This window comes from Engystomops pustulosus, chromosome 2 (assembly GCF_040894005.1).
Source record: "Engystomops pustulosus chromosome 2, aEngPut4.maternal, whole genome shotgun sequence".
Classification (NCBI taxonomy): domain Eukaryota; kingdom Metazoa; phylum Chordata; class Amphibia; order Anura; family Leptodactylidae; genus Engystomops; species Engystomops pustulosus.
Genome location: NC_092412.1, coordinates 20,503,589 through 20,528,478, shown reverse-complemented (window position 1 = coordinate 20,528,478; position 24,890 = coordinate 20,503,589). Strand labels below are relative to the sequence as shown.

The 24,890-nt window shown below is 46.2% G+C and overlaps 1 protein-coding gene and 1 non-coding gene across 3 annotated transcripts in view; one reads left to right on the top strand and one right to left on the bottom strand.

Moving 5' to 3' along the window:
* Positions 1 to 5,035: 5,035 nt before the first annotated feature.
* TRNAP-AGG (transfer RNA proline (anticodon AGG)) lies at positions 5,036 to 5,107 on the bottom strand. Its single transcript has one exon. It is a non-coding gene; the product is annotated as a tRNA-Pro (tRNA).
* Positions 5,108 to 5,202: 95 nt separating this feature from the next.
* Positions 5,203 to 24,890, top strand: part of WNT11 (Wnt family member 11) — a 132,593-nt gene continuing 112,905 nt past the window's right edge. For both annotated transcript variants that reach the window (XM_072133919.1, XM_072133918.1), the window contains exon 1: positions 5,203 to 5,245. The gene's annotated coding sequence lies outside the window, so the exon portion shown is untranslated. The remainder of the gene's footprint in view (positions 5,246 to 24,890) is intronic.

Here is a 24,890-nt window from a genome sequence, read left to right as displayed (position 1 = left end):
AAAAGAAGCTTAGGGTGATGCCACACATGGTGTTTTTGGCCCGTTTTTAAGCATGCGTTTTCAGTCCATCCGTTTTTGTCTGTTTTTCCCAATTATCTCAATAGATAAACAGGTTGTAAGCAGCCAAACGCATGGTAAAATGATCAAAAAACGGATGCGTTTTAAAACACACGCTTAAAAACAGACCCAAAACGCCATGTATGGCATCACCCTAACCAACATGTGATATAGATGATCTATCCTTAGGAAGCGTTATTGATATCAGATTGGTGGAGGTCTGACACCTGGCACAGGTTTTACCCATAATGTAAGAGGTGGGATTCCAGCTATTCACCTAGGCAAGTGGTGGCGAACCTATGGCACGGGTGCCAGAAGTGGCACTCAGCGCCCTCTCTGTGGGCACCCACATCCTCAGCATAGAGTACATAAGACAGGACCCTGCATTCTTCTTGTACAGGGGACCCTGGAGGGACGCTACAATAATAATCTGAATTTCTCCTCCTTCTACTGTACTGATGTCCTCAGGACGTCAATAAGATTGAAAGCTTTGACAAAGCAATAAGCAATAAGTGTCACGGGTGCCCCGCGATCCCTGTCTCGGATTGCGGGCGCACCCGTGCCCCTCAGTCTCTCTCCAGAGCTCACTCATCTTACCTCCCCTGGCTCCAGCGTTGTCCTCTCCTGCTCCCGCGGCTCGGCGCGCCGGTAATTGGCGCTGGCCTGCTATAAGTTTCTGCCTCTTCCTGTGACCCATGCCGGATCTTCAAGTCTTCCCCATGAAGTGAAAGCTCTCCTGTGATTCCTGTGTCCCTGTGATTCCTGTGTCCCAGTCCGTTCCTGTGATCCTGCGTTCCTGTGATCCTGCGTTCCTGTGTGCCTGTCTGTTCCTGTGATCCTGCGTTCCTGTGTGCCTGTCCGTTCCTGTGTGCCTGTGCGTTCCTGTGATCCTGGGTTCCTGTCTGTTCCTGTGATCCTGCGTTCCTGTGTGCCTGTCCGTTCCTGTGATCCTGCGTTCCTGTGTGCCTGTCCGTTCCTGTGTGCCTGTACGTTCCTGTGATCCTGGGTTCCTGTCTGTTCCTGTGATCCTGCGTTCCTGTGTGCCTGTCCGTTCCTGTGATCCTGGGTTCCTGTGTGCCTGTCCGTTCCTGTGATTCTGCGTTGCTGTGTGCCAGCTCCTGCGATTCCTGACGTGAGTCCTACTGTGCATTCCAGTGCTATTCTCCTGCCAATACTCCGAGTACAGACTGTCTCCTGTGTTACCGCCTTGGCAGCCACCGCGGGCTAGTCGCACCTGTGGAATGACCCGGTGGTATCCCGCTGCAGCAAGTCCATCCCGCTTTGCGGCGGGCTCCCGTACCGCTCCCGTACAGGGCCGTGAGCCCATAGCGATGTATGGGGGATGTTTATCGGCCGTATATACGTCCCCCATACATGTGTGCGCATGTAGCCTTAGTCCGAATCAGTCCGGTTGTCCGACGGCCATGCCCCGATTTGTGTCGCATGAAAGTCGGTACAATTGCGCCAAAATCCGATTGCGTGCGCCAAAACCCCCTGTTAAACGTGGTACTAATCGGAAATAGTCGGGAAACCCGATGGAAATACGGTATGCGGACCCTTAGCAAATGTGCCCCATTGTTTGGTCCCTAGAATTGCCAGCAAAAGATTTAACCTTTACATTTTTTCATGTTTTGGTAAATGTGTTGTTTTTCAATGTAATAAACTTTGTCTAGACAGTCCTCCTCTCCCATGGAAGTGTTTCTTCGCTCCTTGACCAGATTCCCATTGCTTTACAATTTGGCAATGGATGTAAATGTGGTTTTCCGCAGACAATGTGATATGTGATGATGGGCCAGGACCAGCGCCGCGTCCCTGTATACTGAATGCTGAAACTGGATCTACAGACGTGTCCAAATGAGCCTGAGATATTAATCCAAATTAGAGGTTAAGAAACTGCAACAAGGAAAAACAAACCCTCCTTGCGCTTGGCGATATAATCAAAACAATAAGATTACCGGGGGGACCCCGAGCGCTGAGGAACGCCGCCCTATGTTTATTTGTATCTGTTCTAGAATCATCCATCACTCTAAGAATAATTCAGTCAGATTTCTCATTTACATCTATTGCGGCCTAGTGGGAGTTAGGCCTCGACGCCTGCAGTTTTGGTTATGTAGGCCCATGGCAACCAATCAGAGCTCAGCTTTCATTTTCCCACAGCTGTTTATAAAACGAAAGCTGAGCTCTTATTGGTTTCCATGGGAAACTAGAACAGTTTTACCTCAGAAAATTATAATAAATGTCCGCCATTGTATGTAATTTTGCCAAAAATCCTTAATTCGGGGTAGATTTCTAGCTGTGTCTTTGTTACCCATAGTAACCAATGAAAACACAATTTTTAATAAAACTGCACCTTTTGGGAACAGCATCTCCGCAGCCAGTGTTATTTATTGGTCCTTGAGAGATGTGTAAAAGTGTGCATGTTGTTACTAGTAGCAGCAGGATTGTGAAATATGGATTCCAGGGCTGTAGCTTCTCTTTGTGCACTGTGGGTGTGTCCTCACACTGCTGTACCTGGAGAGATCATACCTTTGTGTGTGCTGTTAGTAGCAGCAGGACTATGAAACATGGATTCAAGTCCAGGGATTGTAGCTTCTTCAAAAGCACTGGGCACATGTCCTCACACTGCTGTGATCTTTGCAGCACATCGTAGGTATTTTGCCTGGAGAAATATGTAATAATTACTTTGTGTATGTCGTTAGTAGCAGCAGGACTGTGAAATATGGATTTATATTCCAGGTTATAGCTTCTCTAAGTGACCTGGGGTTGTGCCTTCACCCTGCTGTGCTCTGTGTTCTTTGTATTGAGCTGGTCCAGATCTCCTACCATAGTCAGAGTCAAACTGAACTACATGGAAGGGCCGCTACCCAAGACATGGGTGTCAGTACTGCAGCCTCAGGATTTTGGCCGATCACTTCACAACACAGATCAGCGCATCTCCTGACTCCATGTACGTAACATTGTGTAGGTTTCGGGTTATGTGCGTCCAGGAATGTGGGTGTTGATGGCTGCAATGTGTGTGACCCGGCTTGACTGCCATATTTGTTATTATTCTCTGCTCCATGACAATGATTAATGAGGGGCTTATTATTCACATTTCTTAATATTAACCCTGTAGAGGATCTCTTCCCGACTAAAAATTTTTACTCCCGGGGTGTGATATCTGTCGGGTCACCCAGCTTTTCTAAAATCCTGAATGTTGAATCTGACCTGTCATGGGATGAGATATTTGCCAGTAGGCCTTGTGGGGTCACCCAGCTTTTATAGAATCCTGAATGTTGGATCTGCCTTGTCATGGGATGAGTTATTTACCAGTAGGCCTTCTGAGGTCACCCAGCTTTTCTAAAATCCTGAATGCCGGATCTTCCTAGTCATGGCATGTGATATTTGCCAGTAGGCATTGTGGGGTCACCCAGCTTTTCTAGAATCCAGAATGCCAGATCTTCCTAGCCATAGCATGTGATATTTGCCAGTAGGACTTGTGGGTTCACCCAGCTTTTCTAGAATCCTGAATGTCGAATCTGCCCTGTCATGGGATGAGATATTTGCCAGCAGGCCTTGTGGGGTCACCCAGATTTTCTAGAATCCTGAATGTCGGATCTGCCTAGTCATGGGATGTGATATTTACCAGAAGGCCTTGTGGGGTCACCCAGCTTTTCTAGAATCCTGAAAGTCATATCTGCCTTGTCAAATCACAATATACGTCATCTGGCAATGGATCATTGCATAATTAGCTAGATTTACATGCAGGATCTTGGGAAAGCTGGGTTTGTACGGAAATGCTTGTGATCGGGAATATATGCATTTCAAAACGCAACACAGACGCTGCGTGCAAATGGTACCTAATACACTAAAACCCAGTGACATCCTAGAACTCTCTACAGTTATACAAGAGAGGGGATGTCTAACCATATAAATACTCAAATTTGGCACCCAGGATCCTTGGAAAGCTGGGTGACGATCATAATAATAAATCATAGTTGCCGTCACCCAACATTTTTGGGTCGTAAAAAGGTAACATGGTTTAGTATAAAATAATGGGACATGTATAGATATGTAATTATGTAGATTTGCTATGCAGGAGGCTAGGAAAGTTGGGTTACAACCATTACAACAAATGTTAGTTGTCACTCAGCTTTATTGGGTCCCGAATAGGTAAGATTATCTAGTACGGATGTATCACAATATAGTAATGTATATTTGGCATGCAGGCACCTGGTAAAGTTGGGTTACAACCATTACAACAAATGTTAGTTGTCACTCAGCTTTATTGGGTCCTGAATAGATAAGGTTATCTAGTAGCGATGTATCACAATATAGTAATGCATATTTGGCATGCAGGCACCTTGGAAAGTTGGGTTACAACCATTATGACAAATATTAGTTGTCACCCAGCTTTATTGGGTCCTGAATAGTTAAGGTTACCTATTAGGGATGTATCACGGTATAGTAATGTAAATTTGGAATGCAAGCACCTTGGAAAGCTGGGTTACAACCATTATGACAAATTTAAGTTGTTGTCACCCATCTTTATTTGGTCCTGATTAGGTAATGTTGCTTGGCAGGGATGTGTTATGGTATAGTAATGTATACATGCCATGCAGGCACCTGGGAAAGGTGGGTGATAAGCATTTAAGAAACATTAGCCACTACACAGCTTTTTGAGTCTAGTAAAGCAATGATTTCATCACTATATAAATTATGCAGCTTTGACATGCAGAAGTCTGGGAAAGTTGGGTATAGATTCCAAAAACAGAGGTTCTGGTCACTTAGAATGTAATACAGGAGGATTTCACAAAAGCGGGGTGACAACCAATAGGACCCCCTATGCATGTAGCAGTAATAGAAATAGTCACCCAGCTTTTCTGATATGCTGAATGTCCAGGCAGCTTAAATATGTAGAAATATCACAAGACAAACAATTGTCAATACAAATTATTGTTAAATATAAATATATTCAGTTATATAATTCGAAAAAATAGGGCTCGTCCGGGATTTGAACCCGGGACCTCTCGCACCCTAAGCGAGAATCATACCCCTAGACCAACGAGCCGCACGCTGTAATACACTGCAGCCATGGAACATGTGATCACTGTCTGCCACTCCTATGCCTGTGATTGGCTGGACGGAACATGTGACTGTCTCCTTCTTTCCTTCTGTGCAGTATGTGCGTTATAAGGGTATCCTGGAGGTATGTAAGCAGGGGAATAATCTACATAGTTGACTATGAGTATGATTGGCAGATGAAAATGGCGGGAATGAGTGACGTGTAAAGTGGGCGGGGCTTTGGCTGCTGGATCGTATATAAGATGCTAATGGCGGTTTCTATCGCCTCAGATGTCTGTGGGACTTGGGGTGTCACAGTGTATTTGCGGTTCTGGTTTTGTTTATTTGATCAGGCTATAGCCACAACAATGATGTATAGTAAAATACTTCAGGTGTCTGATGCGCAAATTATGGTTTCATCACCAAAATGACAGAAACTAAGGACAGACTCATACGGACGCGTCCGTTTCTGTTTTTGGCCACATCCGTTTTATTTTTCACGTCCATTATGCGTTTTTTTTATGTCCGCAAAAGACAAAAAATACAATCTGAGGGTTCCCAGCATCGTCTGTGAAAAGAATACGGATTATCATCCGTATTTTTTGTGCTCCCATAGACTTCTATTGCATTCTGTAATCCACAAGTGTAAAAAAATAATAATTTCACAGACCAAATCAGTAAAAACAACTCAAAATGTAAAAACAATTGCTCACTAGGGGTACGGTGAAACGTAGCGCAATGACGCTGTGCCTCAGCCCCGAATATTTTCAGTGAAATGCCTGCGATCAGTAAAAAAATCGCATTTTCAATGGAAATAAGGTACGGCCTCCTGCGCTAGCGTTGTGTTTGTAAGCACTAGCGGTATGTGTGAAAATCATGGATGAGAAAAACAGCGCCAGTGTGAATAATCCCCTAATAAAATACAAGTCTCCTTGGTATAAGGGCCCATTCACACAGTTAGTGGTTTTTACCATGACATGAACTTTGCCTCATTGTCAGGCTGTCTACACAAGACGTGTGCAGGTTTACGGAACGCAAACGAGGGTCCTGTGGACCTCGAATCATCTGTGAGTGGGCTCACGTGCCGATGACCATTGAAAATGACTGCCCAGGACCAAAAAAAAACAAGCAGGAATAGGACCTGCTCTCGGGCAGTCGGCTCATAGGCAGGGCTGTGAAAATAACACGGACACGTCCCAGTTGTCGAAAATACGGCTAACACACATCCTCGTCGTGTGCAGGTGGCCTTAGGGCTCATTCACACAAATGTGATGGGATCCGATATGTGCCTGGTGCATATTGATGTCCTATATTTTGCTACATTACGCAGCGCTGGCTTCAAGTCCCAGGGTCAACATCTGCAAAGAGTTTGTATGTTCTCTATGTGTTTGGGTGGGTTTCCTCCAGGTCCTCTGGTTTCCTCCCACACTCCAAAACATACTGGTAGGTTGATTAGATTGTGAGCCCCATTGGAGACAGGGACCCATTTGGCAAAAATTTTGTAACTCCGATTTTCACTGGGTCAATTTTTTTGGGGGTCTGGATCTACCATTATAAAATGTGGCGTAACTAGGAGTGGCAGGGCCCCATAGCAGGCTTCGGGCTTTAGCATGGGGCCCCCCTTCCCACTTGAAAATTATACATATTTGTATACTCACACATGCAATGTTACAATCACACATTTGTACACTTATGCACATATGCTCATATAGAGCATATACACACACATACAGTATATGTAGACGCCATACACTGTATGTACATACAACATATACACATCATAGAGGCAGCATATATACATCACATATAGGTTATATACATATTATGATGTACAAAGTGCAGCATAATATGGATATAATGATGCACATCCCCCACTCTTTAGTGTGTCAGGTCGGATGCTGGGGCTCCCTGACACTGTGGGCCCCATAGCGGTTGCTATGGCTGCTACCACTGTAGTTATGGAACCTATCTTGTACATAACCCGGGGACTGCCTGTAAACCTTAGTATTGAGGCAGTTGCAGACAATCACTTTGTGAAACTTGGTCCTTGCTTCGGCTGTACAGGCGGTCCCCTACTTAAGAACACTCGACTTACATACGACCCTTAGTTACAAACGGAAGCTTTACTGTTAATCCTGGTTCTTATGACAACCCAACATTTTTAAAGTCCAGTTGTCACAGAGACCACAAAAGTTCTGGCTGGGGCTACAATGATAAAATATACAGTTCCGACTTACATACAAATTCAACTTAAGAACAAACCTACAGACCCTATCTTGTATGTAACCCGGGGACTGCCTGTATTCATCAACTCCTCATGTACCTGATCTGACATTGCTCGGCTTCCTGGTGTTTGGGCAGTTTATTGCAGTGACCCGGTGTGGCCGCTCTTAGGAAGAGATTTGGGATCAGTCAGCCACTCCTAGCGCGGCCCCGGCTCAGAGTGACCCATCTCCTGCCATTATGACAAGCCGCCTCCCATCTAATGCCTTGTGCAGATGTGTCGGACTCTCGCTGGCATGTTTGTGGTTTGCGGAATATTTTCCTGGATTAGGCTATCGCTGCTGTGTCATTGTGAAGGATGCAGAGGATCTCGTGTTCTCCCCTGACGATTCCGTCAGATATACAAGTGCAGCCATGGTGACCGCAATCTCTGTTTTGTGACAACAGTCTGATCCTCGCGTCTAAGACCTGATCTGCTGAATTAAAGGGGAACTCCACTTCTAATTCATGTATATATGACATTTCATCAACTGTTTGAATGCTTAAAGGGAACCTGTCACCAGGAGAGCCATTTTTAGAAATCCCCCAGTCCCCACAGAGCATAGTACATACACTGCCAAAGTGATTTTGTATTAAAAATTGGTTTTACAGAAAAAAAGATATGTTATATTGTACCTTTCATTAGCATCTGCTGTGTGACAAGGCAGTTGCCTTTTGGGAGGGGCTGGAAAGGAGCAGCTTCCCCCCACCCTTGGGAAACATGTGACCTTTTCAAATATATGAATAACTCCCCACACTCGGGATTGGCTGTAGAGGAGCAGGGGGCGTTGCTAAGCCCAGCGATGGGTGTTTTCATATATTTGAAAAGGTCACATAGAGAAGCTGTTTCCCAAGGGTGGGGGGGAACTGCTCCTTTCCAGCCCCTCCCAATTGGCAACTGCCTAGTCACACAGCAGATGCTAATGAGAGGTACAATATAACATAGCTTTTTTTCGCCCCCCGATTTCCGGATAGTAACGTCCATGCAGTGTTTTCTGGAAAATCAGGGTAAACTCTTAAGAAGAAAGCCATCACCTGTAATTACCCCCTCCGGCCACTAATCTCACATCTGGCACTTGTTTAACGTCGGCCCCTCTGTACCCGGATACAAATATTCCTGAATAATCCTAATATTGACGAGGGGGAGATGATTTATTTACTACAGTCCATACAGGCCATTTATCACCATGTCCTGACTGTAGATCCCGTGCGGTGACAGGCGGAGGTGCCCGCTACACAAATAAAGAACGCACTGATTTGTAGCAAATCCTCCGACCCATGATGAATGGATAAATAAACGCAAAGTGTTTGGAACAGAAAGTTACCACAGATCTCGGAATTTCTGCTAATATCTGTGAGTTCTGTCTCGGAGCCTTCACTTGTTACTACAAGAATCTAGATTGTTGACAAATGTTTACAGATTGAATTTAGCCGTTTTCTTTAAATCGCAATGTTAACACTAAGTGCAATCCGAACAAGCTCCTCCCCTCAACCAGTGTGAACACAGCCTTAGGCCTGGGCTGGAAAACGTTAAAAGCATGTCCCACATTACTGAGCTGAGTAATGATCAAACACTATGTCTTGAGGCAAGACACGTTGTAAAGAGGTTTGTACCAAGTCCGATTTTTAACACCTCTCTGCATAATTGGGGGGGGGGGGGGGGGTAACAGTCGAATGGGTGGGGGTCCAGCTACTGGGACACGCAGCAATCACGAAATGGAACCCATAAAGATCACAAAAACAGGAGTCCCATTCTCATTAGTTGATGGAACAGCAGATTGAGCAGTCCTATCGCTCCACTCAATACTGTAGCAGGGTTGGAAATTGCTAAATGTGTGAATATGAGCAATCTGTACTTACAAAAGTACTAACTGTGCTTACTTCATGTCCAAGGAGACATTATTATATGTGCTTACATCATGTACATGGAGGCAGTACTATTTGAGCTTACATCATTTAAAAGGAGGCAGTACTATCTGTTCTTACATCGTTTACAAGGAGGCAGTACTATCTGTTCTTACATCGTTTACAAGGAGGCAGTACTATCTGTGCTTACATCATTTACAAGGAGGCAATACTATCTGTTCTTACAACATTTACAAGGAGGCAGTACTATCTGTGCTTACATCATTTACAAGGAGGCAATACTATCTGTTCTTACAACATTTACAAGGAGGCAATACTATCTGTTCTTACATCGTTTACAAGGAGGCAATACTATCTGTTCTTACAACATTTACAAGGAGGCAATACTATCTGTTCTTACATCGTTTACAAGGAGGCAGTACTGTCTGTTCTTACATCATTTCCAAGGAGGCAGTATTATCTGTGCTTACATCATTTACAAGGAGCCAAGTACTATCTGTGCTTACATCATTTCCACGGAGGCAGTACTATCTATATTTACATCATTTACAAGGAGGCAGTACTATCTGAGCTTACATCATTTACAAGGAGGCAGTACTATCTGTGCTTACATCATTTACAAGGAGGCAGTACTATCTGTGCTTACATCATTTACAAGGAGGCAGTATTCTCTGTGCTTACATGATTTACAAGGAGGCAGTACTATCTGTGCTTACATCATTTACAAGGAGGCAGTATTCTCTGTGCTTACATGATTTCCAAGGAGGCAGTACTATCTGTTCTTACGTCATTTCCAAGGAGGCAGTACTATATGTGCTTACATAATTTATAAGGAGGCAGTATTCTCTGTGCTTACATGATTTACAAGGAGGCAGTACTATCTGTGCTTACATCATTTACAAGGAGGCAGTATTCTCTGTGCTTACATGATTTACAAGGAGGCAGTACTATCTGTTCTTACATCATTTACAAGGAGGCAGTATTCTCTGTGCTTACATGATTTACAAGGAGGCAATACTATCTGTTCTTACATCATTTACAAGGAGGCAGTACTATCTGTGCTTACATCATTTACAAGGAGGCAGTACTATCTGTACCTACATACTACAATGTTACATGTACAAGCAGATCTAGCGGACACTTTGCTATCACAGAACCCATCACTCGCTGTTGTCATTTAAAGGCGACATTGATCCGATCCATGTGGCAGGAGCGGAGTATAATATAAAGAGAGAGAAGTTACAGAATTGTCCTTTAAGTGCTCCAGACACTCTAATTTGTATCTCTTTGAAAGCAGCAATTGACTCTAATGTCCCTTTTTTCCTGTATAAGCGCTGGATACTTATCTTCTGGCTGGGAATGTGGAGCCCCTGCCGCATCTGGGCCACCCACCATTGTACTGTATATACCAGGGCCCGCACATTTATTGTTCCTTTATGATTAATGGAGCTTTTTATTTCTAGGAAGATATTTGAAATGGAGCCGCCGACACACGAATTTCATAATGTTATTGGTTATCATAGGAAATCTCTTGATTGTGCCGTTGAAAATATTTAGACATTTGCGGAGTGCGACTTTTACCATTTTTGATACGTCTCCTCTTTCATTATTGTGAATGGCTCGGATCCAGCAAACACGAAGATGATTGCCAACTTGTAAAAAAGTATAGGGGGGGGGGGCATGAACCTCGGAGGATGAGGAATAGAATCTACTAAGAGGTTATATAGCGGGAATTGTGTCAGCAGTATTTACATTTTGTGTTACACGAGTTTTGGAAATGTTGAAAGCCCAAGGCTGTAAATGGTGTTATCTGTGATATCATAGCCCGATGTGCTGCCCCGCTGCCTGATATCATAGATACACAGATTTATATCATCAGTTCTATCAAGAATATGTTTATACACGGAGACAGTCAGTATAAATGTATCATGTAACCATAATGCCCTTTAAAACATTGCTCTTAATGTATGTTTTACGGTTCCAAAATTTCTCAGTGACACGAATATAGTGACTATAAAACAGTATAACAACTATAAAACCGCCCCCCTATGTACAAGAATATAACTACTATAATACTGCCCCCTATGTACAAGAATATAACTACTATAATACTGCCCCCTATGTACAAGAATATAACTACTATAATACTGCCCCCCCTATGTACAGGAATATAACTACTATAATACTGCCCCCTATGTACAAGACTATAACTACTATAATACTGCCCACTATGTACAGGAATATAACTACTATAATACTGCCCCCTATGTACAGGAATATAACTACTATAATACTGCTCCCTATGTACAAGAATATAACTACTATAATACTGCCCGCTATGTACAAGAATATAACTACTATAATACTGCCCCCCTATGTACAAGAATATAACTACTATAATACTGCCCCCTATGTACAAGAATATAACTACTATAATACTGCCCTCCTATGTACAAGAATATAACTACTATAATACTGCCCCCTATGTACAAGAATATAACTACTATAATACTGCCCCCTATGTACAAGAATATAACTACTATAATACTGCCTCCTATGTACAAGAATATAACTACTATAATACTGCCCCCTATGTACAAGAATATAACTACTATAATACTGCCCCCTATGTACAAGAATATAACTACTATAATACTACTCCCTATGTACAAGAATATAACTACTATAATACTGCCCCCTATGTACAAGAATATAACTACTATAATACTGCCCCCTATGTACAAGAATATAACTACTATAATACTGCCCCCTATGTACAAGAATATAACTACTATAATACTGCCCCCTAGGTACAGGAATATAACTACTATAATATTGCTCCCTATGTACCAGAATATAACTACTATAATACTGCCCCTATGTACAAGAATATAACTACTATAATACTGCCCCCTATGTACAAGACTATAACTACTATAATACTGCCCCCTATGTACAGGAATATAACTTCTATAATACTGCCCCCCTATGTACAAGAATATAACTACTATAATACTGTTCCCTATGTACAAGAATATAACCACTATAATACTGCCCCCTATGTACAAGACTATAACTACTATAATACTGCCCCCTATGTACAAGAATATAACTACTATAATACTGCCCCCTATGTACAAGAATATAACTACTATAATACTGCCCCCTATGTACAAGAATATAACTACTATAATACTGCCCCCTATGTACAAGAATATAACCACTATACTACTGCCCCTATGTACAAGAATATAACTACTATAATACTGCCCAATGTAAGGATGGTTATACTGTATATATATATTGTATTGAGCGTCTTTGCTTTGTCTTAGAGGCAGTAGCACATCTATGGACTCTCACACGGCTTCCCATGTCACAGTCCTAACATATGTATGTATACTTGTGTATGTGTGGACAGTATGGATTTATGGTTGTAACATATGTTTCCAGCATTGTTATGATTAGAACATTCCAGGCTTTGATTTTTCTTTCCTTTCCATATCTCATCCCATTGTAGTTCCATGAGCTCCGCCATAACAGGATTAATGTTATCAGTTATTTGAAAGATGCCAACATTTTTCTTTGACAATTCTGAGTACAAAGACAGTGGCAAGTCTGATGTCAAGGCCGTGGCATGTAGTCAAAGCAGCGGCTCTTGCAAGTGGGAAAATTCCCTTTAAGGAATCTCACTGGAAGATTTTTGGAAAAATCTCCGTATGTCTGACTCATTAGGCCTCATTGTTTTCAACGTAAATGTTTCTTTTAGTGGTGTGTTGAGCAGACCTGCCAAAATCTGGTTTCGGTCAGGTTCGGCACAACCCAAATTCTATAACCCTGTTCAGATCCAGGTTTGGGTAACGAGCACCCCCCATACCCCCACAAGTGGCAGCCAAGATCGGTGCCAGCTCTGACATGCCGGCAGTACCGTGTGCCACAATTTTGGGGAATATTGTCGGTCATGAGGATTTCAATGCAATGCGATGATTCTCCCCAAAATGGCAAAATGGCGGGGCTCTGGACCAGCACGAGTTATGGGCTTCAACCGTAATGGGGGGAGGGGGTGGTTGAGCGAAACCTTCACCCGGTCCCAAACTCCTAATGAAGTTTGGGGTTGAGCCTGGAGGACCCGAACCTGCAAATTTCGGAAGGAACCTGAACTGTCTATTTGGAGTCCGCTCATCACTAGTTTCTTTCTGAAATAAAATTAGAAAGTTTACCTAAATTTCAGATAATACCGCTCTACAGTTCCGAAATTGTGGTACTAGAGGAAAAGAATGTAATGGAGTGAGTGTGGACCCACTACTGTTATGAACTTACATGACTTGGGGCTGCTGAAAATAGTATTGTCTAAGTGGATCCCATTTATTCACCCTTTAAAGGGCATCGACCACCAGGATGAAGGACTGTATGCAAATGAGCCTGAGGGGCTCCAGGCTCTATAGGTGTTAATGGAGCCTGGAGCCCTTCAGGCTCATTTGAATACAGTGTTTCATCCTGGTGTTATATGCCCTTTAACTCTTATACGGGGTGCTACCTCTTTGTTTAAGGTCACTTCCTTTCGGAGTACTCTATGTTTAGTGACTGTTGCCCTGGTAGTATAAAAGATGCTGGCACGCGGCATCAGAGTAATAAGCTGAGATGAACAAGGAGGTCGGTCAAGCTTAGGGAGAGCATAATGGTTATCCAGGCAGAGGTCTGAGCAGAGTTAATATGGGAATGTAGCAGATGTCATTACGGGCCGAAAAACAGGTTCAGAATTGTGTTAAAAAAGCAGAAGTCTTATGTAATTGGTGTAATATGGACAATCTAAGTCAACACCTTTGGTATGACATTACATGTAGCTTCCTGAGCTGTCCAGACTGGACTAATCAACCTGAGGTGGGGTATGGTGCAGGGATTGATTACTTCTGCCTTTCAGGCACAACACAGTGATTACATCATTCTCTGAAGAAGTGCATAATTAGGATAAGAGGATAAGCACCCAGCCAGCCACAGGAGGAACAGAGCCTCATTATCATAATTTTATAATAGTTTTTTTTTTTAGCAAAACCACTCAATTCAGGGATTAAACAAGAAATGTTTCTGCATCAGTGTAGCTACAGTATTCTCCAGGTATTCTCCAGGTATAATGCATGAAAACAAATGGTAGATTTTCTTTTAGGGCTGAGAAGTTTAAAACCTTAAAGTGCCCCAGGGGGGCAATATTTCATTGTGGGATCTCTCTGACTAATGACACTTCTACATCATCTTCTAAATTTTTCTGCACCTTTCTTCTTCACAAAGTTGGATGTCTGAGCCTTCATCTTGTTGGACCTTATTTACTTTATTTTTGTGCCCTTAGGTCACCGATTTTGTCACATACACCATTCAGAGTGTAGCGACCTACTGGAAAGTCCCTCCTAAAGTTTAGGGGGTTAGGAGTGGCCAACTAATTCCTCACACACCAGTTGCCCTAGCATTCCTGTTTCTAGGATACTACAATTTTTATACAAGAGTTGGTGGACTTAAGGTGGCAACCAGGAGGTTTAAGCCAGGAGCATAGTCTGTTCTCCTTCAGCGTCTAGACCAACCCAACAGTCTATGACCCCCTCTAGGATTTATGGTTCAGAGGAATTTGGAGAAATGTGCTGGACAATCTTCTTACAGAGACGGTGTATGCTAGACCACATCCTTGACTGCACCGTTTTACATGCAGCGCCCTTCTGGAAAGTCTCTTCTAAGGTCTACCGGTGGGTATTTGGGCCACCTATCTATTTAACCCCTCCAACAACGTTCTTCAAAGTTGTTCCCCTCTCTTCGAAAGGAATTTCTTGCTGGACACTAGGGTGGCAATCCAGGTAAAAGCCATGAGCACAATGGGCTCTATGCTTTGGTGAGAGGCCAACTATCCTTGATCCCATGCTGGACTTTTTGGCTCATTGGACAGGGGAAACTTTTTGGTCGATCATCTCCTTTTGGAGAAGTTCTGGACTATATCCAGGGTCTGGGAATTTTCTCCTACAGGGTTGTGTGGGGCCCCCATCTTTTCAGAAGGAGCTACATCCTGGTGGACCCTTGGGTAACTCCTTATAAGCTTAGGTGAGAGCGGGCCAACAACCCACAAACCTTGCTTGGCTTTTTGGCTTAAAGGATTGGAGAAGCTATTGACATTTAAGAAAGTAAACATCAGATCACTATAGAGACTGTGCATATAAAGCCGCCGCTGCTATGCTCCTGCCCTTATTTTCCACTTCATTGGCCTCCTGCCTCCTCGATTTGTCCAGCATTCGCATTATATTCCCATTAGTTAAGTCAGCAAATAAAATATTATTGTATATATGTGACCCGAGCTGGAGAGCAAGAAGAATGGCTGCATGTGCTGCTTCCAAAAATATTCTCCACACTCCCACATCCATAGATGATGAATGAAAGTGGATGTTTTATTAATTATTATTGTGGAATGTCCTAAATCTGCTGGGATAAAGAATGAGGTGGGATTACAGCCCCCCTCTCATGATCCCAGATATATATATACCTCTCACCTTCGCTGTCATTCTGCTTACACATGGATGGCTACATGTATGCTAGTACTGCTAAATTCATTTAAAAACTGGATGGAACTTGGGATCAGTACCGAATATGTAATGTCAATGAGGGTTGTCCTCATTGTACCGCTATTGCCTGTTATTGTATGTGTTTGTGATTGACCCATTCCTTAGGAGGGTTGATCATGGTCCGTTGGTGGAAGTCGCAATGGACCAGATGGTACCAAAAGCCACCTCTTAGGGTGGTAGCATATGGTGATGATGTCATTGTTTTTCTGTTCTATAGAGGGGACACACAGTGGGTGATGTCCAAGGCTGATTGCTACTCAGAGACTTTTGGGTCAAAGAACAACCAGGACAAGTTGGAGGGTCTCTGGCTGGGAGAGAGAGGGAGGTCCAGACTTTTCATAGTATCATAGTATATAAGGCTGGAAAAAGGAGCAAGTCCATCAAGTCCAACCTTTAAGAATTAAACAAATGTTTTTTTCCCATAACCCGTGATATTTTTGCTCTACAGAAAGTCATCCATGTCAGGATCATTGGCAGTGGATCCTCTGTACCACCACAGACGATGATGTAAGCCGACACCTGGGACCGGAGTCTAAGTGGTACCTGGTTTTCACCAGAACCCAACGCAAAGCAGGTTGGACTTGTTGCAGTGTGGTCCCACCAGGTCGTTCCACAGGCGCGACTTTGTCCGCGGTGGCGACCGTGACTAAGTACAGAATCGTTAGGCATGGTCGTGGTCGGAGACAGGCAGGAGGTCGAGACAGGCAGCACAGGAGCGAGGTCAGGAACGGAATCGAGGGCAAAACGGAAAATCAGGAACAAGCTTTCTCTAAGGCTATGAGGCACAAAGATCCGGCAGGGGACACAGAAAGAACCGCTTCTCTATGACTGACCTCAAACCCAGGACCTCTTTCACCTCATAGACATCGGCGGAATCCTCCTCAGGAACTGGAGGTGGAACTTGCCGGGAGATGTGGTTCAGGATGACTGGTATGGTTAGAGGGAGCCGGAGCTTATGGGCCACGGAATTGATACGCTTCAGCACCTCAAATGGGCCCAGATAGCGAGGACCAAGCTTGTAGCTGGGAACCTTCAGCTGGACGTATCTAGAAGACAGTCACACCTTATCACCTGGAGAGAAGACTGGAGGAGGCCTGCGTCACTTGTCGGCCTGGGTTTTGGTGCAGGCGGATGCCCGAAGTAGTGACTGCCGTGTTTGCTCCCAGATGGACTTGAGATCTTGAACCAATGCCTCCACAGCAGGAACATCAGAAGGCTCAGACAGAGGAAGAGGTAGGCGTGGATGTCGTCCAAAGACAACAAAGAAGCAAAAGTTCCCGATCACCAATGGAATAATTCCTCTATGCGGCTGAGAAGGTCTTAGAGAAGAAGCCGCAGATGAGGGGTCGCCCTTTGGGCCAATTTTGGGTGAGAATGGCTCCAGCACCAATGGATGAGGTGTCAACCTCCAGCTGGACTGGCTTTTCTGTATCAGGCTGTGTGAGAACTGGGGCGGAGGCAAAGGCAGACTTCAGCTTAGTGAAAGCTTCTTCCGCTGCTTAAAACCAGAATGTAGGATTGGCGTTCTTCTTGGTCATCGCCACAATAGGAGATACAAGAGAGGAGAAATGTGGAATAAATTGCCGGTAATAATTGGCAAAGCCCAGAAATCTCTCTACGGCACGTAGTCCCACTGGGCCAGGTCACTGAAGTACGGCTGACAACTTGGTGGGATCCATTGTCCTTTGTCATAAATGATGTATCCCAGGAACGGAAGATTACTTGAGCTTGGTATATAAGCCATTGGCCCTTAGGCGCCTGAGAACTTGCCAGACGTGGATCAGATGAGACTGTAGGTCATGAGAAAACACCAGAATATTGTCCAAGTAGACAACGACACAAATGTAGAGCAAGTCTCTGAAGATATCGTTGACGAATTTTTGGAACACCGCTGGGACATTGCAGAGTCCAAAGGACTTTACCAGATACTCAAATGCCCATCACAGGTATTGAAGGCCGTCTTCTACTCATCACCTTCACGGATGCGGATGAGGTTATATGCCCCCCCCTCCAGATCCAGCTTGGTGAATACCCTGGCACCCCATAGGCAATCAAAATGTTCAGTGATGAGAGGCAAAGGGTAGCGTTTTTTCACTGTGACTTTATTGAGACCATGGTAATTGATAGTATAGTATAGTATATAAGACTGGAAGGAGACGCAAGTCCATCAAGTCCAACCTTTAAGAATTAAATAAATGTTTTATCCCCATAACCCGTGATATTTTTTCTCTCCAGAAAGGCATCCAGGCCTCTCTTGAACATGTACATAGAGTCCGCCATAACAACCTCCTGCGGCAGAGAGTTCCATAGTCTCACTGCTCTTACAGTAAAGAACCTTTGTCTATGGTGATGGTAGAACCTCCTCTCCTCTAGGTGTAGAGGATGCCCCCTTGTCCTGGTCACAGACCGAGGTTTAAAAAGATCTTTGGAGAGATCCTTGTACTGTCCGTTCAGGTATTTGTACATTGTAATGAGGTCTCCCCTCAGTCGTCTTTTTTCTAAACTGAATAATCCCAAATTTTTTAATCTGTCAGTGTATTCTAGTTCCCCCATTCCCCTAATAATTCTGGTTGCTCTCCTCTGCACCCGTTCCAGCTCTACTATATCCTTTTTATACACTGGTGCCCAAAACTGTACACAATATTCCATGTGTGGTCTGACCAGGGATTTGTATAAGGGCAAAACTATGTCTTTATCATGAGAATCTATTCCTCTCTTGATACATCCCATTATTTTATTTGCTTTAGCAGCAGCCGCCTGGCTCTGGTCACTAAAATTAAGTTTACCATCCACCAATACCCCCAAGTCCTTTTCAGCTTCAGTTTTACTAAGTAATTGACCGCTTAGAACATAATTATACTTTTTGTTTCCATGGCCCAAGTGCATAACTTTACATTTATCTACATTAAACCTCATCAACCATTTCTCTGCCCATCCCTCAAGCTTCCACAAATCCCTCTGTAATGCTAAACTATCGACCTCAGTATTTATTACTTTACACAGCTTAGTATCATCTGCAAATATTGAAACTTGACTGTGTAAACCCACTACAAGGTCATTAATAAAAATATTAAAAAGAAGTGGCCCCAATACTGACCCCTGTGGCACTCCACTGGTAACATCAACCCCATCTGAGAATGTGCCATTAATGACCACCCTCTGTTTTCTATCACTAAGCCAATTACTTACCCAAATACACAGATTTTCTCCTATTCCCAGCAGTCTCATTTTATATACCAACCTTTTATGTGGCACGGTGTCAAATGCCTTTGAAAAGTCCAGATATACAACATCCACAGCGTCCCCCAGATCCAGTCGTGAACTTACCTCCTCGTAGAAACCAATCAGATTAGTCTGACAGGACCGATCTCTCATAAACCCATGCTGACGCTGGGTTATGCACGGCACAAAGAAGAATCCAGCACCAGCAGGGGAAGATGACTTGTGGATGAATCCCTTCTGCAAATTCCCCTTAATGTAGGCGGACATAGCCGGTTTAGGGCACAGATAATGGTTATACATGACCTCATGGAGGAGATCTTTCATCTGACCAGAGAGTCCCTTTTTTAAAGTCGCAAGCAAGGCCACCTCATTCCAATCCAGCTCGGAGACTAGAATACAGAACTGGACCACGTAATCTCCAACAGAGGAGTCCCCTTGCCGCAGACACTTTTGCCCGTTCTGTGGCGAACTGTGAAGGCATCAGTTCAATATGTAGGGAGCACTGGGTTATGAAGCCACTGCATAACTTGGCCTCACCATCATACATGCTGGGCATAGAATGACGCAGCCTGGGTTCAGTAGTAGACAACTCAGCTGTAGTAAAGGGAAGACGCTGGTGCTGGGTAGACAACTGCAACATGGCGGTGACTTGTCCAAGTTGCTGACCTTGAACGGCAGTTGGGTGAGACTGTTGAGCCACGACAGTGGTAAGATTAGCCAGGTTAGGTAGCGGAACCTCAGTGGGATCCATGGCCGAATCTTACTGTCAGGATCAATAGTAGTGGATCCTCTGTACCACCGCGGACAATGACACCTAGGAACAAAGTCTAAGTGGTATCCAGTTTTCACCAGAGCCCGCCATGAAGCAGGTTTGACTTGTTGAGGCGTGGTACCACTAGGAAGTTCCACAGGTGCGACTTTGTCCACAGTGGTGGCCACGATGAAGTACAGAATTCTAAGGCATGGTCGTGGTCAGGGACAGGCAGGAGGTCTACACAGGCAGCACAGGATAAGAGTCGGGAAAATCGCAGAGGGCATCAGGAACAAGTTTTCTCTAAGGCTATGAGGCACAAAGATCCGGCAGGGGACACAGGAAGGGGCTGGAATTTATCAGGGCAGTGACTGCACCAGCAGCAGAATAGTGAGTGCAGCTCTGGAGTATAATACAGGATGTAACTCAGGATCAGTACAGGATAAGTAATGTCATGTATGTACACAGTGACTGCACCAGCAGCAGAATAGTGCGTGCAATCTCATTCTGCTGTGAGCTGTTGGAGGGTGTGGTTGTTGCTGCTGAGCTCCTGCACCACCTGGAGCAAACCCAATCCACCCAGGCCTGCTCTCTCCTCCCCAGGGAGGGAGTGGGTTCTCTGGGATGAATCCTGCAGGAAAGTCCCAGGCTCCTGTCTCCCGGACCAGGCCGGCGGGGGGCAGGAGAAGCCAGTTACCGGCCAAATCGGAGGGTGTAAGAAGATCTGCCCGGAGCCAAGGACGCAGCGATGTGACCTCCGGAACACAGAAGATCAAGGCAAGTGACATCAGCCTGAGAGCTCCTCCTGGAAAGCTGGATGTATGTGCGGGAAAGCTGGGTGGTTCAGCTGGAAAGCTGGGTGCTCACGGAGGTGTGCAAAAAGCATGGGGTGATCTTAAGGCCCGGGAGTCTGCTTCCATCTATGGCTCCCGGATTGCTGAGCACCTCCGTGAGTACGAGGAAGCTGGAAAAGCGCTGAGGAGGCTCCAGGAGGAGATAAGGGAGACCTTGGCCCTAGCGGGGGTGGCCGCTAAGAAGAAAAAGTCTGATTTTCTTACCACCACTAAAAGCCGAGGTCACCGCTCTGCAGGAAAAGCGTCATCTTATCCGCGAGCACAGTGGTCCGTTTCGTGAAAAGTTGGAGAATGATGCGAGGTTTGATGACATGCGCCAGGGGCAGTTAAGAAAGCTGAAGGGGCTTCAGATCCAGGCGGATGATGGCGATGATGAGGAGGATGAGGAAGACCTGCCGTGTCCGTCTGGTGGCCTGCACCAACACCAGCAGGCCTCGCACGACAGGCTGCCTGCGGAGCAAGCGCCATTACCATCAGGCTGCGGCTCTGCCAACCTGGAGGAGGAAAGTGATGGCAGCGGCCAGGGAGGGGCGCTAATGGCTCAGATCCGACAGCTTGAGTCTCCAGTTCACCTCCAGAACTTTTCCTTTGGTGATGATATCCCGAGTGACGACCAAAAGAGGAAGAAGACGAGACCCAAGAAGACCAAGGCGTCTCAGGAGGTGAATCTGGTGTTTCGTCCCCTCCCTGTTCCCTCCGGGCGGGCAGCAGTGCCAGCCTGTCGTGTAGGCCCGTTGCCCAGCCCAGCACGAATCCTGCAGTGGACTCGGTGCCAGGGTGCGGGGAGAGTGCAAAGCCATCATGTTCCATCATGGCGCAGAGCACCAGCCTTGTTTGCAGTAGCAAGGATGGTGCAGGGAAGGCATCGGCCGAAAGGCCGGACAGTGAGGGCGATCCAGCAGGTCCTGGTACTGTGCGCTGCCCCCTAGTGGGAGGGGGGGTGGCCCGGTGCCAGGGGCAGTGGCGGTGGCTCCTGTGGCCCCTAGCACTGTGGCTGCATCTAGCTCCGGTGAGCAGCGGCAGAGTGATGGGGCTGCTGGGGCTTGTGGTGCGGCGCCTCCCAAGCATCCTGTGCAGCCTGCGGGAAAGGGCGCAGGAAAAGTGTTGTTTTGCATTGGATCATCAGACCCTGGAGAGGGCACAAAAAGACTGTCCGGAGTCTGCAAGGGCAAGCGGCCTCTTGCATCCAGCAAGCAGCAGAGCAGAAATATATAAAAAAATACTGGACAACAAGGGGTTAATGCCAATGAGGCAGAGGGCACAAGTAAGATCGGGGTTGGAGCTGCCTCTTCTCAGGCTGTATCAGCTATGGAGGTGGCTCTACCCCCAGTGCCCAGTGGCGCCGAGGCAACCCCAGGTCCTCCTGGCCCAGCTGGTGTGAGTGATGCAAGGAAGCGAGGCAGTATTGTACATAGTGTGGTGAATGTTGGGGTGGTGAATGGCGCTGAGGGGGATCCTGGTGTGAGTGCTGGTCCATCTGCACCCCCAGTGGTGGCCGCTCCCATAAGGAGCTATGCGAGTGTCACCTCTGGGGCAAGTGGGGTTAACTCCTTGTCTCCTGGCTCTGGGAACAGCGTTTTGCAAACGCGTCTTCTGGAGGCTCTCAGGAGAGGGGAAAAGTCAATCAATGTAGAGGGGAGAGATGGTGATCTGTCCTTCTGGACAGACAGGCATGGCCTGGCAGCCTTCCAAGAGAAAAGGGGGGGGGGGGGGAGACTGTATGGTCTTTACCCACAACCGGGCCCGGAGCTGCCCGTAGGAATGTGGTTCGTCTTCGCTGGAGGGGCAGTGACGCATGCCCACCCAGGTCAAGGGTGGTGGAGCTCCTCCTGAAGATGAACTTCAGGGCTAGTGACATCTTTGCCCTGATACATCCTTATGGTACTCCGGAGTTCGATGTCAGCTTTGTCCGGCCGGAGGGCTTAGAGCTCTTCTGGTCGAATTATGAGCTGGAAAAGAACGAGCCCGCATGGCGAGACTTTGCTGTGCAAGCAGTGTCTCGCCAAAACACATTCAAGAAAGTGACCGTTTTGACCCGTAACAAGTCACTTTCTTGCATGGACATCATGACTTGGCTCAGTCGTTATGGCGAAGTAGTTCAGGTACCTCAGAAAAACCGCGATGAATTTGGCATTTGGTCTGGGGCCTGGACCTTCATGATGAAGTTGAAGTGTTCAGGCGGCACAGTCGCCCACATTCCTTCTTCAGCCTTTCTTGGACGGGACAGAATCCTGATTTTCTACCAGGGGCAGCCGAAGGTCTGTCACAGGTGCGGTGACCCCACACACTTTAGCGCCAGCTGCCAAGTGCAGAAGTGCGCTTTGTGTGGTGGGCTAGGTCATCTCGCTGCATCCTGTAAGGACATTAGGTGTAACCTGTGTGGTGAGCTCGGTCACCCTTTCAGCCGTTGTCCTCGCTCCTTTGCCAATGCGGTTGTGACCCCAGTGGAGGAGAGCCATGAGGTTGCTTCTGCTGGGGAAGGTACCAGCAGAGGTGGAGGAGCTGAGGGGCCTGTGAAGAAAAGCAAGAATAAGTCACCTTCTCAGTTGAGGTGGCTTGAAGCCAGACAAAAAGGGAGAGAGCTGGGGAAGCCTCAGGTTGCTGGGGTGACCCTGGGTCCTTCCTCAGAGGCTGGTCATGCTACTGAGGCCCTGAGGGATGATGAGTTGGATGAAGAGGTCAGGAGGATGGAGCGCGAGAAAGGTGCCATGTCCTCCACGTCCTCCCATTATGAGAGTATGGATGAGGATAACAGGATTTGGCTAGAAAATAAGCGCAAGCAGAAAAAGAAAAAACGCGGCGTATCTAAGGTACCTAAGGAAGGGAAAACTTCCTCCCCTCTGGTTGAGCTTTCCAACCGGTTCCTCACCCTCGATGAGATCGCCTCCTCGGAAGGAGGGGCTGAGGGTGTGGTTCTGGAGGTGGCGGCGGAGCAGCCTGCAGGGGGCGCCGAGTCTCTATCCTCTGGGGAAGCCGGGTCCTCAGAGTGGGAGATTGACTCAGAGTCAGGAGACAAGGACGAAGGAGAGGGTGGTCCGGGTGGGTCCTTGGGGGGCAATAATAATATGGACACCTCGATTTCATTAAAGAGAAGTTGCCCTAAATCTAATGAGAAAAAAGAAAGGGGATCATCTTCAGAGGACAGTAGGGGGAAGGGAAATAGTAAGAAAAAAGCTGTTTAACTCAATCACTCATGATGGCGGCACCCACTCCGTTGACACTGGCGTCCATTAATGTCGCCAGCATTAAGTCTGATGCGGCTAGATTTGCGGCCTTTGATTTTCTCGGCCGCGTTGAAGCCGACATTTTATTTTTGCAGGAGACCAGGCTGCCAGATTTGGCGGCCGTGTTTAAAGCTAAGAGGGAATGGAGACACGGGCCTTCCTATTGGTCTCTTGCGGCCGAGCCGTATAGCGGAGTGGCGGTACTATTTACCGCACCGGTAGAATGCAGACGAGTTATTGAGTTAGAAATGGGGAGGTGCCTGATCCTGGATGTCCTCATGAAGGGACAAGAACTTCGCCTTATTAACATCTATGGTCCCCAGTCCAAGTGGGACAGAAAGGGGGTCATTTACTAAGGGCCCGAATCGCGTTTTCCCGACGTGTTACCCGAATATTTCCGATTTGCGCCGATTGTACCTGAATTGCCCCGGGATTGTGTCGCACGCGATCGGATTGTGGCGCATCGGCGCCGGCATTCGCACGACGGAAATCGGGGGGCGTGGCCGAACGAAAACCCGACGTATTCGGAAAAATCGCCGCATTTAAAAACCGAAAAAGTGTCGCTTGGGGACCGCTTACCTTCACCTGGTCCGAGGTGGTGCATTCCGGCGCGTGGAGATGATTTTCAGCGCAGCAGCGCCACCTGGTGGACGGCGGAGGAACTGCCTTCATGAATCCCGGCCGGACCCGAATCCAGAGCAGAGAACGCGCCGCTGGATCGCGAATGGGCCGGGTAAGTAAATTTGCCCCAAAGTGTCTCTTTATGAGGATCAAGCCCTACCTTTTTACAAGTCGGCAGGTGGTCTTTGGAGGGGACTTCAATGCTGTCACGAGGTCCCAGGATAGGGGAGGTTCCAGAGACAAGCTGACTTATGATAGCGTCGCTCTTAATAACATAGCTAGTGAGGCTCGCCTGGTGGATGTCCACATCCGGCACACCCCAGGCCACGCGGGGTTCACCTATTATAGGGGTAGCTGCAGGTCTAGAATAGACAGGTTTTATTTAAAGGAGGAAGCC